The sequence below is a fragment of the Panthera tigris genome, chromosome E1, assembly GCF_018350195.1.
Source record: "Panthera tigris isolate Pti1 chromosome E1, P.tigris_Pti1_mat1.1, whole genome shotgun sequence".
Lineage (NCBI taxonomy): Eukaryota > Metazoa > Chordata > Mammalia > Carnivora > Felidae > Panthera > Panthera tigris.
Window position 1 is genome coordinate 41,325,254 of NC_056673.1, and position 13,254 is coordinate 41,338,507.

The window sequence follows — 13,254 nt, forward strand, 5'->3', positions numbered from 1 at the left end:
GTCAGACTCTCGGATTTTTACCAAGCGCTCAGGTTGTAAACTCTATCTCAGTACCGTTCTAGGTACGCATTTCTCTCTTTACCGTACCTCTTTGTTCATCTTTGCACCTCTGTATGTGAAAACCCACATTTGTCATCTTTCCCCTGAAGTGCGTGACTTTGCCCACGTTTCATCAGGTCGTTTTTTTCTTTTTTCCTTTTTGTCTTTAATGTTGATTATTATTATTTTTTTTTAATTTTTGAGAGACACCGACCAGACAGAGACAGAGACAGCACGAGCGGGGGAGGGGCAGAGAGAGAGGGAGACACGGCATTGGGAGCAGGCTCCAGGCGCCGAGCTGTCAGCACAGTGCCGGACGCGAACTCACAAGCCTCGAGATCATGACCTGAACTGAAGTTGGCGCTTAACCCACTGAGCCACCCAGGTGCCCCCCCCCCCCCCTTTTTTTTTTCTGATCCCGTTCTGGCATCTCCTATATAATTTGGAGAAAAAACCCTGCCTGTGGTTTCGACTGGCAAATATTTATTCCCCTTTCCATTTTTGTTGTTGTTGTTTTGTTTCTGGATTGTTGTTTCGTTTGTTTTTTTTTTTTTAAAGTAGACTCCATGCCCAACGTGGGGCTTGAACGTGAGGCCCTGAGATTGCGAGTGGCATGCTCTACACACCGAGCCCGCCAGGCGTCAAAAATATTGTACAGACATGAGGGGTGCCTGGGTGGCTCAGTCGGTTAACCATCCGACTTCTGCTCTGGTCATGAACCCATGATCTCAAGGTCCCTGAGTTGGAACCCCGCCTGAGGCTCTGCGCTGACATCTCGGAGCCTGGAACCTGCTTCAGATTCTGTGTCTCCCCGGGGCGCCTGGGTGGCTCAGTCGGTTAAGCCTCCGACTTCGGCTCAGGTCATGATCTCACACCTTGTGAGTTCCAGCCCCGCATCAGGCTCTGTGCTGACAGCTCGGAGCTCGGAGCTCAGAGCCTGGAGCCTGCTTCGGTTTCTGTCTCTCTCTCTCTCTCTCTCTCTCTCTCTCTCTCTCAGCCCTTCCCTCACTCACTCTCTCTCTCTCTCTCTCTCAAAAAATAAACATTAAAAAATTAAAAAAAAAAAAGGATTCTGCGTCTCCCCCTCTCTCTGCCCCTCCCCCACTCACTCTCTGCCTCTCTCAAAAATAAATAAACATTAAAACATTTTTTTAAAACTGTACAGACATGAACGTTACATATTCACATTGACCAATGTTTTGTAAAAGTTGGACTACCGGAGTCTGAGTCCTAGGCGGCATTGGGTCCTCTGGAAAGAAGCTGCTGGGACTGAGTGAGGCGTGCAGGAGGTTGATTGGGGGTGCGGGGGGTGGAGGGTTAATAAGATGGAGGGAGGAGGCAGGTGTGGGCAAGGAGGGCGTCAGAGCTCTGAGCAACCGGACAAAGGCTTGGCCAAAGGGAGGCCTCTGGAAACAAAGATAGCCGGCTAGAGGAGCCCCGCATGTGAAAACCCAGTAGAAATGGCCAGCAGAAATGGTCGGGCCCCAGTACCCCATGGAGCCCCGTACCACCCCCACCCCCCACCCCCCCCCCCACCCCCACTGAGAGCCCCGAGAGAAGCAGTGCCGGCCCCGTGTGCGACCTCCGCGGCCACCACTGTAGCCCCCGCTGTTCACGTGCCGTCGTGCCAGGTCCGGGGTGGCCAAGAAAGGGCCGGCGGGGCCATTTCCTCTGTTGGCTGTCCAGTGGCTCTTATTCCTGCTCGGGCTCGACCCTGATACCCTACGTTCATCTTAGGACTGATGGACAGTCCGGGGCCCTGGTCTCTGACGGTCCCATGGTAAGCATCCCTCTCTACAAGGGCCCAGCAGCATGCCAGGAGCTGCTTTTCAGAAGGCGGAGAGGTCTCTGGCGTCCGGGGCCTGGAGGAGGCCTGGCTCCAGAACCCGAAGGGAGGGCCCCCCGCCCCCACCATGTGACCCTTCGGCGCCGTGGTGGTTTTGCCATAAACTCCACACAGCATCTCTTCCTTCACAGACCCGCCCGCGGCCGCCAACACGGTGGGGTCCGCCGGATCCTGTGGCCCCAACAGCAGGGCTGCCCCTCTGCACCTCGCAGGCCTTCAGAGCCCTTCTCTCTCTGCTCCGCACCCACCTCCCAAGGTGAGGGTCTTCCACGTCCCGCGGTGCGTGAGCCCAAGCAGGGCGTCTACGTGTGGAATGGGTTGCTTCCAGAACCCACAGAGGCCCACCGGGCCCTGGGTTTCCTTCTCTTTCAGTAGTCCGCGGCGGCGGCGGGTGTATAAAGAGGAAGCAGTTTTTCGGGACTTTGGAGGGGATGTCCCACAACGGGAGTCCTTAAACGCTGTGTGCTGCCCTGTTTCTTTCACTGTAGGGTTTCCCTCCCTCTCTGACTGCGGGGCACCGGAGTGCCTGTATGTCTTGATGGCCTCTGGTGCGCCAGCCCCCCAGCTCATCCTGTCCCGTCGGTGTGATGCCACAGAGGGGATAGATTCGATACTGGGGTCTCTGGGATGAGCGGGTGGCCCAGGCCCCTTGGCCCCTTAGAGACTCGGGGGCACAGAAGGGGTGACGTTGCCCCAGGGTGGGGGGCAGATGTCAGCCTATAACTAACTAACTGTGCTTTTCTCCCCACCCCCCACCCCCGCAACCCGCCGGCAGACTGTCTATCCTTTGCCCATTTTCTGTTGCCTGTTCAACTGTAGGGTATCCATTCCCAGGAACTCAGAAACGGACGCCTTGCATCAGTTAGCCCAGGGTGTGCTTTGCTGGCAACGGGGTGTGCCCAACCCATGAGAAGAAATCCTCTGCGGGGGTTTTAGAAATTTCAGTTCCGGAGACGATCCCGGATCCCACCATGATTGGTTGCTCCGCTTTCTCTGTCCGGGACCGTAAGGTTTCTCGGGGTAGGGAGGCCCGTCTGCCTCTTTCATACCTAGGCATCTGTCTCTCGGTCTTAGCACATAGCAGTCATTCAAGACATGTTTCCTGAACGCATAAACCCCAATTTGTAACACTCACTCGTTGGTTCCCCCTGCCTTCTATCAGCACCCCAGGAGCCTAACTCAATACTCCAACCATCCAGTCCCAAACGTGCTCAAACTTGCTAGCACTTGGGGAGAAGGAAAAGAAATGAGTGGGAAAGGGGAGGTTTGGAGTCTCATGAGGCTAAGGAGGCATGGAGAGAGATGACATCTTGCTAGTTCTGTTGGGACCTGAGGGGACCCATAAAAGGGCACATAACGACACAGGGCAACAGACTAGGAAAACGAGAAGAAATTACGTGGTCGGTGTTCTAGATTTGGCTGTCTCTTCTTTCTTTCCTTCTGTCTGTTTTAGCCTATGAGAGGAAAAGAAGTCTCCTTTTTAAGTAGAGAGTGTCACATATTTTTCCTCATGTAGGACACAGTTTTGTAGAAGGAGGTGTATGGATTGGGTGGAGGGATACTGTTGTTAGCTAGATTCATTTTTGTTTATTGTTATTATTTAATTTAAAAAATTTTACGTTTATTTATTTCGAGAGAGCGCGAGCGAGCAGGGGAGGGGGGAGAGCGAGAGAATCCCAAGCAAGATCCGCCCTGTCAGAGCAGGGCCTCACGTGGGGCTCAAACTCACCAACCGTGGTGAGATCATGACCTGAGCCGAAACCAAACGTCGGACGCCTAACCGACGGAGCCATCCAGGCACCCCTAGATTCCTTTTTTTTTTTTTTTTAATAGTCATGGGTCCCCCTCAGCGCTAGGAGAGATTGTAATCCAGATCTGCCCTAAAACATATAGGAGTATAAAAAAGACCCGAAGATTACAGGTGGACAGAAACTGCAGGGAAACCCTGGAAATGTCCGCCAACACAAAGGTATTTTTTTAATCAAGAATGTACATTGTGGGGGCGCCTGGGCGGCTCAGTCGGTGAAGTGCCTGACTAGGGCTCAGGTCATGATCATCTATCTCATGGTTCCTGAGTTCCAGCCCCGCATCAGGCTTTCCGCTGTGAGCACAGAGCCTGTTTTGGATCCTCTGTTCCCCTCTTCTCTCTCTGCCCCTCCCCTGCTTGTGCTCTCTGCCTCTCTCCAAACAAACAAAGTTTAAAAACCTTAAAAAATAATAATAAATAAAAATAAAAAAATAAAAAAGGTGTGTACATCGTGGGTGCTCCACAAATGTATTCCCCGTGAATGGAAAACCTGGGAGAGACAAGTGAGTGAGCAGGAACTCTCCGTTTCCACTGTGGGCACGAGCCACAGCCACTTGTAAATGTAAGGCCTTTCTCTAGTTGTGGCAGCGGACTGTCAAGAAGCCTGAAGGGGAAGCATGTCCCTGACAAGACAGAAAGTGGGTACTTTATACCAGGCGTTGGCCGACTACAGCCGGTACCCCTATTTGGCCCGGTCCGCTCTTGTAAGGTGCACTTTGACAACGGATCGTACAATTTTAAAGGGTTGTAAAAGAAAGAATATGTCACAGAGACCTTTGGGGGCCCATGGAGCCTCAACTTTCTACGATGCGGCTGGCCCTTTAGAGAGAAAGCATGCCCCCCCTCCCGCCGCCCCGGCCCCGGTCCCGGTCCCGGTCCCGGTCCCGGTCTCATACCACCAACGGTGAGGTTAAGAAAACATTTCACCTTTGTGCAGAAGGCAAAAGGGAGCACGGTTGAGAAGGTATGTCACTTTGTAGGTGTGGACTTCCTACGATGATAACCTTCCGCTTAAAAAGTGACCACCGACTTGGGGCGCCTGGGTGGCTCAGTCTGGTTGGGCCTCTCACTTAGGCTCTCAGATCATGATCTCGCAGTCCGTGGGTTCCGGCCCGTGTCGGGGGGTCTCTCTTTCTCTCTCTGCCCCTCTTCCGCTCACGCTCTGTCTCTTCGAAAAACAAGTAAACACTAAAATTAAGACAAAACAAACAAACCACCTGCTTACAGTATTCAGTCATTTACATGCCATAGACCTCACACAGGAGCACGCCCAGGAGACTGAAGTAGTAAGAGAGGTGACCCCATCCCGTGTCGGGCTTGGTCGGACTCCACACCCGTCCAGCCTGGGAGCAAGGATTTGGAAACTTAAGCCCTAACAGCAGGAGTCGTTGTAAACTCCTAGTTGCCACTGCCCAGAAGGTGCAGCCGAGAACAACAGCTTCAGAAAAAGCAAGGCCTCGCGCTATCTTACAGGCGCCCGTCGCGCACGCCAGCCCCGAAGCGAAGAAGAGGAACTGCCAACGCTAGGCGCACCCGGCCGATACCTAACACGAGCAGGACCCGAAACACGTTTATAACCGCATGCTGATCTTGAACACCGCAAGTACTACCTCCCCCCAGAGGGAGGAGGGCACCGTTCCTGGAAGTACTGCAATACCAGGTCGATGCGCGGAGTGGACGGAGCAAGCTCCTATTCCATCTCCCGGCTCCAAAAATCCATTTAATATATTGTCCTCGGATAGAGGACGTATCAGATATTAAACTGATAAGAACAGATACTACACTTGATCTTAGCCAAAAGGCCGAGAAGCGATACCGGCCGTGCCCGCCTCCCCGCCACCGCCCTGCCCTCATCCACATTGCACTCACGGTGAGCCAGGTCACCCTCCTTCGAGGTCTCACTTCCCTCGCTTCTCGGACTTTGGTATGGGAGCCACACTAGGCAGCAGGCTCTTGTGCAGATTTTTAAATCTCTGCCTTTTAAAAGAGAAACTGTGTTCTCTGTCGTTGCTTCGTCGCGCTCACCCAGAGGCCATTTCTCATTTGAATGCCCCGCCCCTTCCGCGCGGCGAGGTGTAACCGCGCCCACCATTTCCCAGTTCTCTTGAAGGGCTTTGTGGGCTGGAGCAGAACCTAGGTTGAGGCCAAGCTCTCAGTTGGTTTAAAGCTTTTGCCTGCGTAAAGGCAGGGCCAAGGGGGAGGTGGGGATGGGGGTCTGGGAACTGGGGAGTGTGGAAAGGGGCTGGAGCAGAGTGGTCCGAGTTTGAAGAACGTCGTCCCGTCCCGTCATCACTGTAGGACCCTACGGGGCTTGCTGTATCCAGGGTGCTGGGAACCGAGAAGCGCCCGGCTGAGGTCTCCTGGAAAGGGCTCCAGAGAGAAGTTGGGACCCGAGATTGGGCCCTAACAGGGCTGCTACCCTGCCTTGGTCAGCAGGGCTCTTGGGCACACTACTTGACCCGACCCCAGTCGAGCCTCCAGTGTCCCGGGTCAAGAGGTGGAAACCTTCGTGCCTTCCTGAATGGGGTCGAGGGAGCACGAAACGTAGCTACTGAGGTGACCTCAATTTAAGCCGTCTAGAATATGGGTCCTGGGTCCCACGAGGTACCAGTGAAGGGGCCATCGATTGTGACACTGAAACAACGGAGCGGCAGTACACAATACAATAGGACACGTTGGTTGTTTGGGTCCGACTTGTGCCCAGTGCTTTCTTTTCGGGTCAAACTTGCAAAGTTTACCTACAGATGGAACAGTTGAGACAGAGAGGTTAAGCAATTTGTCCAAGACCACACAGCTTAGTTGGTGGAAGAGGCTGGGTAAGGTCTAGGAAGTCAAGAGCTCAGGGCCTGGAAAGAGCACGGGAAAGAAAGAAAGAAAGGAAGGAAGGAAGGAAGGAAGGAAGGAAGGAAGGAAGGAAGGAAGGAAGGAAGGAAGAAAGAGAAAAGTTATTCTTGTGTGTCCAGCCCAGGAGGAGACTAAGAGTTGCTGAGCCTGACACACAGGTAGGTGTGCGGGCGCGGACAGGACGGAAGCCCTCTAAACCCAGTTTGCCTAGTGTGACCTAACGTGGACCTTGTCCTCCTCGCTTCACCCTCCCCCTTCAATAAACCATTTGCCCATTGTCCTGTAAACTAAGATGATGAGAATTATTAGAAATAACGACACGTGGGGTGCCTGGGTGGCTCAGTCGGTTAAGCGCCCCACTTTGGCTTTGGTCCTGATCTTCAGGGTCGGTGAGTTGGATGGAGCCCCTCATCCGGCTCTGCGCCAACAGCACAGAACCTGCTTCGGATCCTCGGTCTCCTGCTCTCTCCGCCCCTCCCTCGATCGTGCGCTCATGCGCGAGCTCACCCCCCCCCTCAATAAACAAAGAAACAAACATTTTTTTAAAAAGAGGGAATAACAAGACATGTTTGGTACGTAGTATATCTGTGAGAACCAAGCACAGGGAAACACCTCAGGCCATTCACTTCTCTGTAGCTCCTCATCTGGAAAGCGAGAGTACTAACAGCAGGCATATAATCTTAATCTTCCCTCCTCCACTCAGGGCCCCTGTTCTCCCTTACCTGTTTTTTGTTTGTTTGTTTGTTTTTGTTCTTTATTCCATAGTCCACAGTTATATTTCCAGTGCTTAGGACAGTACCTGGCATATACTGGACACTTCGTATATTTGGTCAAATAAATGAATGAATAAGTATTATATAATGTGATCTCTACATATGGAAGGTGATCAGCAGACCTCCTGGCCTGTGGTAATTATGACCCTCACTGCGTTCTACCAACTTTCTGCTCGCTTCCACGTTTACCTGGCCATCTTGTGCGTGCGTGCGTGCTTGCTTATTTATTTATTTATTTGTTTGTTTATTTATTATTTATTTATTTATTTAAAGTAGGCTCCATGCCCAACATGGGGTCTGAACTCACGACCTCACGACCCTGAGATCATCGAGAGTCCCATGCTCTTCTGACGGAGCCAGCCAGGCGCCCCACCGGGCTCCCTCACGGAACTTCACGGGCATCTTGATCTGTGCAATGAGGTGCCTGGGATGGCAGACATGCGTGTTCTGTCATCGCAAAGGAGTATTTCCCGTTGCAAATTAATGGTTTCTCATTCCAGTTCACGCACCGGCTTCTTGTGAGTTTGGTCAAGTTACTGAGTGTCTCTATTCTTTGCCCGCTGTCCTTTAAATTGTTCATCATTTTGCATTTCCACCTCGAGCACAGAGCACACTTCTTCGTATCCGTCCTAGTGTAGGAATTGGGAGTATAAGTCTGACGTTACTTTTTCTGGATGGCTACCCAGCCGTCCCGGCATCCTATACGGAATAGCCCCCGGACTGTCAGGTTCAGACGCCACCCTGATCATGTAAAAAAAAAAAAAAAAAAAAAAAAAAAAGTCCTCATACGTATTTAGATATATTTCCGGATTTTTCTTCTCTCTCTCTCTCGTTTTAAAAAGATTTTAGTTTTAAGTAATCTCTACACCCAACGTGGGGCTCGAACTCACAACAACTCCAAGATCAGGAGTCACATGCTCTACCCACTGGCCCGCCAGGCACCCCTGGATTTTTCTATTAAAAATTCTTCTGATAACCTGTTTTTAACGTTTTTGATGCAGGCGCGCCTGGACGGCTCAGCTGGTTAAGCAACCATCGGCTCCTGATTTCGGCTCAGGTCACCATCTCACAGTTTGTGAGTTCGAGCCCCTCAATGGGCAGTGCGGAGACTACTTGGGATTCTCTGTCTCTCTGTCTCTCTCTCTCTCTCTCTCTCTCTCTCTCTCTCTCTGTCTCTGTCTCTGTCTCTCTCACTCAAAACACAAACATATGCATAAATAAACAAACTTAAAATTTTGATTCAACGGATTCTCCAGTATCACACCTACTCCATGACTGGCACCTGTGGGCCCTGGGTCGGCAAGGGGCATCTGCCAAGCTCTTCCAGTCCTCTTCTGCGGCCATTCAGCTACTACCATCACACCCCCACAGAGCCTTGGGGATGCCCACGCACAGCAGGAGGGTGTCTGCCCCCCGCCCGCTGCCGAGGACACCAACTCCAACTCCAGGCGCTCCTGAGTGTTCCCTCCTCAGGCCTGGCAGGGCTGTTGGGTCCCTGCCAGCCCAGGAGGACAGCGTCCTCAAGTCCAATCCCCACCGCATCTGTGTTTTTTTACCTGGCCCTGCGGCAGCCCTGCCTTCATCTCCACGTCTACCCTGTCCTCTTGCTCCTGAGCCAAAATCGGACACTCAACCGACTGAGCCACCCAGGCGCCCCTCCATGGGGTTCTTTTTTGTCCCCTCAGCTTTCACAACTAGTTGAAGAGACCCGGTCGGAGAGACATGCCATTTTGTTTTGTCCGACTTCCCCTCCCCTCCCCTCCGCTCTCAATTCTTCTCCCCTCTCCTTTTTCTCCAGTTACACACAAAAGCTTTTGCTTCTGTGACTCCCATCAGAACCCGGTCCGTCTGTCTGACTTGGCAGTGGGCAAGGGAGATTGTTTTTTCTAGCAACGGCTGGCCACGTTAGGGTCACATATACCCTGTTTTAAAAATGACTCCAGGGGCGTCTGGGTGGCTCGGTCAGGTGAGCGTCCGACTCCTGATTTCAGCTTCAGATCGTGATCTCACGGTTCTTGGGTTTGAACCCCATGGCGGTCTTCGCGCTGACAGCGCACAGCCTGCTCGGACTTCTTTCTCTTCTTTCTCTGCTCCCCCCCCACCCCCCACCCCCCATCCTCTCTCATTCTCTCTCTCTCTCTCTCTCTCTCTCTCTCTCTCTTCTCTCTCTCTCTCTCTCCCCTCTCTCTCTCTGTCTCTCTCTCTCTCTCTCACACACACACCCACACACACAAATAAGTAAATAAACTTAAAAAAAAAAAAATACAAAAGACCCGAGGTGGGACATTTTACCGCAGTCTCGCGCCGCTCAAAGCGAGGTCTCCAGATCAGCAGCATTAGGGTCCCGTGAGCATGCTGGAAACGCAGGACCACGGGCTTCTTAACAAGACTCTCCTGGCGCGCGCGCGTGCGCGTGTGTGGTGTGTGTGTGTGTGTGTGTGTGTGTGTTGTGTGTGTGTGTGCGCGCGCGCGCACGGGACCGTTTGAGAAGTGCTCGGCGACGGCACTTGATGACTGAGGGAGAGAGACCGGCAGAAGCAGCAGATATATTCCTCAGGATCTCCACTCTCACTACCGAAATATGCAAACCAATTTCTCTCCACCCTTCTCTCACCCTGACCTTCTGAGTCCCTGAGGAGAGTCTGCAAACGGTTTCTAGAACCTTCTGGTGCCGAGACAGAGAAAAGGAGCCCATGACACACGAGCTAACTTTTTGGTGTTTCTTTTGTTTGAATTGTAAGTGACCGGAAGGCTCCAGGAACTGTGGATGGGATAATAAAAAAGCACAGAAGATACTGAAGGTCATTAATTAGATTCACTTGCATGTTCCTTGAGAGACAGGAGCCGAGAGGTGTGGGACCATTCACGCTGCATTTCTTTGATGGGGCCGGGCGGTGTTACCCCAAGCCAGCCTGAAAACCCTGGATAGTTACATGTGATCAAGGCAGTTGCAAGGGCCAGCAGAGTACCTGCCCCCCATCCCTCCCGGCCCCCCAACCTCCCACCCCGACTGCGTTCGGGATCCCGGGGCTAGAATATCAGGGTTTGTGTGCTGGACAGCAAGTTTCATGCCCAGCTAGACTGGATCCATAAAACTAGTTAGACTCCCCCAAGAACCGGGCTTCAAAACTTGCCTGCCATCCTTGGGCACCCACCGTGGGCCGGGCCGGCAAATCCCCACATTGTTCTTTTGGTCTTCCAACAATCCCAAAGAGAAGGTGTTACTTATCGTATTTTACATCCAAAGAGATCCAGGCTGCCGAGGCCCCACCTCCCAACATCCTCAGCTTTCTTGCTCTGCTTCCTCCCACAGAATTAAGGGGACCCTTACTCTTGGCTGGTTGGTTTTGCGTCTTTGCGACTGACGGGCCTCTCGTTCCCATCCACGTTCTGAGGAAAGTGGATCAATCAGCGTTCACGATCCCCACTTAACAGATGAGAAAAGCACACTTTCAGAAAGAGATTTCAAGCTAACCGGACTTGGGAGACAGACTCAGATGTGTGGGGGGCTGATTCAAGGAGCTGGACACCTGGCTGCTGAGGGCAGAACATTGGGTGCCTGGCCAGGTGTTTAAGATCCAAAGTGGGTTGCCAGGCAGCCGGCTCCTTTACCTGCACTGCGCCAACCACCTCTAGGGCTGAGTCATCATCTCAGCCCATGAACCGATTTTCTTTTTCTCTTTGGGAGCAGCAGGGGGAAGCAGGGAGCAGCTAAGGGATGGACCCCCCCCCCCCCCCCGCCCCCGCCCGCCCCCTGTGCCTCAGGACCTCCCAGCACCTTGGGAGTCATCCATCCTGTGCTTAACTTAGGTGACAAGAAAACCAAGGTCCTGAGACCGGAAGGTTCAAGGCCATCCAGGTGTCAGACACAAGAGGGTGTGTAAGCCCAGGCTTCCTGTTGAGACCCCCTCAGATGGTAACACTCCATGATAGGGACCGATTTCATCCATCCCTTGTACTTTGACAAGTTCAATTTCTTTTTCTTTCTTTCTTTCTTTCTTTCTTTCTTTCTCTCCCTTAAGTTTATTTATTTTGAGAGGGAGGGAGGGAGAGAGAGGGAGAGAGGGAGAGAGAGGGAGAGAGGGAGAGGGAGAGGGAGAGAGAGAGAGAGAGAGAGAGAGAGAAAGAAAGTAAGTGTGGGAGGGCCGGGGGGGGAGGGGGAGGGAGGGCGAGGGGGGGGGGGGGAGCGCAGAGAATCCCAAGCAGGCTCTGTGCTGTCAGCACAGAGCCCCACCCAGGGCTCGATCCCACAAACCATGAGATGCTGACCTGAGCTGCACTCAAGAGCCCGGCACTTAAACAACTGAACCACCCAGGCGCGCCCCGGCAAGTCCAAGTTTTTGATAAGTCTAAGGTCACAAAACAGAACTGGGTAAAAAATTTCCACAACTAATGGAAAAACTGGACTCAAGTAGAATAATATATTAATTACATGAGACTGAATGAGTTGAGGAGGAGGATCATTTTTATGACTTCATTGCTTGTTCTTTAATGTTTTGTGTTTCCAGATTTTTTTTGAAACCTTTTTTATCTTTTCTCTTAAGCTATCGACAATTGGCAAATTATACCTTTGTAAACAAATATGAAACATTTACTTTTTCTCCCTACATGATCCCTCCAGAATTCGGAAAGTTTTCAGCATTCTTCTTTCTTTTCTTTTCTAATTTTTAAAATATTTACTTATTTGTTTATTTTGAGAGAGAGAGAGAGAGAGAGAGAGAGAGAACGTGAGTCGGGGGGGGGGCAGAGAAAGAGGAGAATGAGAAACCCAGGCAGGCTCTGCGCTGTCAGCCCAGAGACCGAGGTGGGGCTCAAACTCACCAACTGAGGGTTCATGACCTAGCCGAGACCAGGAGTTGGATGCTTAACTGACTGAGCCACCCAGGCGCCCCTAGATTCATTCAGTTGTTATAATCATGAGTCCTCTTGAGCGCTGGCAGAGATTTTAATCCTGATCTGCCCTAAAACATATGAGAGTATACGAAAGTCCTGGTGATGACAGGTGGAGGGAAACTGCAGGAACCACGCGTTTAAGGAAGAAACCCTGGAAACGTCCGCCAACACAAAGGTATTTAATGAAGAGTGTACAGTGTGCGTGCTCAACAAATGTACTTACTTAACATGGATGGAAAACCCGGGAGACACAAGTGAGCAGGAACTCTCCGTTTCCACTTTGGTCACGAGCCACAGCCACTTGTAAATGTAAGGCCTTTCTCTAGTTGTGGCAGCGGACTGTCAAGAAGCCTGAAGGGAGGCATCTCCATGACAAGACAGAAAGGTGTTTTTATACCAGGGGTTGGCAGACTACAGCCCGCACCCACATTTGGCCCGGTCCACTCTTGGAAGGCGTGCGTCAACAATGGACACTTTTAAGGGGTTGTAAAAGAAAGATATGTCACAGACCTTCCGGGGCCGTGAAGCCTCGACTTTTAACTACGTGGCGACGTCCGACTCGTACCACGAACGATGATGAGGTTACGAAAACGTTGATGAGGTTACGAAAACGTCTTACCGGGGCAGAAGGTAAAAAGAAGCGCGGCTCAGGAGATACGCCACGTGGGGGTATGGGCTTCCCGCGATGGATCTCGTAGCAGCCTTCCATCGAAGAGAGAACTACCGTTTAAAGACGTCAGCTGTTAAATTTCCACACGCCCCACACGGAAGCACGAAAGACAAACAGTAGCAGAGATAGGTCCACCTGTAAGACTTGTCACGGGAGTGAGCACCCCTCCCCCCGTACTGCGTGGTACCAAGGAACCAGAACCAACAACCAGAAGTACGTGCGCGTCTTCTCCCAAGCTACTTACCAAAGGGTAGCAGGTAAGTTCTCGCAAAACGTGCATCACACCTGCCTGCAGAGGAAAAGCTCCACGTTTCCCGAAAAAGAACACAACGCAAGCGAGCACTTACAGGAATGATACGTAAGAGATGCAAAAAACTGACTT

General features: G+C 52.0%; 1 long non-coding RNA gene and 1 other non-coding gene across 3 annotated transcripts; both read right to left on the bottom strand.

Annotated features, from left to right (window-relative positions):
* Positions 1 to 5,315: 5,315 nt before the first annotated feature.
* Positions 5,316 to 5,506, bottom strand: LOC122233892. The gene has a single exon (XR_006211617.1). It is a non-coding gene; the product is annotated as a U2 spliceosomal RNA (small nuclear RNA).
* Positions 5,507 to 10,338: 4,832 nt separating this feature from the next.
* On the bottom strand, positions 10,339 to 13,219 carry LOC122233625. 2 transcript variants are annotated; one of them, XR_006211268.1, is made up of 5 exons: positions 13,117 to 13,219; positions 12,822 to 12,922; positions 12,426 to 12,553; positions 12,131 to 12,270; positions 10,339 to 10,736 (listed from the first exon to the last, which is right to left on the bottom strand). It is a non-coding gene; the product is annotated as an uncharacterized LOC122233625 (long non-coding RNA). The 2 variants fall into 2 exon arrangements; XR_006211269.1 differs by lacking the exon at positions 12,426 to 12,553.
* Between the last annotated feature and the right edge of the window lie 35 nt (positions 13,220 to 13,254).